A 202-nucleotide genomic window follows, 5' to 3' on the forward strand; every position below is an offset into this window, starting at 1 on the left:
GCGCCGCACTTCAAGAGGGATGTGGATAACATGGAGAGGATCCAGAGAAGGCCACTCGCATGATCAGGGTTTAGTAGGGAAGGTCCTATGAGGAGAGGCTATGCAACCTGAACCTATTCAGCCTCCACAAGAGAAGGCTGAGGGGGGATCTAGTGGCCTGTTACAAACTAGTCAGAGGGGAACAGCAGGCATTGGGGGAGTC

The sequence above is a fragment of the Gavialis gangeticus genome, unplaced genomic scaffold, assembly GCF_001723915.1.
Source record: "Gavialis gangeticus isolate Ggan-Ray unplaced genomic scaffold, GavGan_comp1, whole genome shotgun sequence".
Taxonomy (NCBI): domain Eukaryota; kingdom Metazoa; phylum Chordata; order Crocodylia; family Gavialidae; genus Gavialis; species Gavialis gangeticus.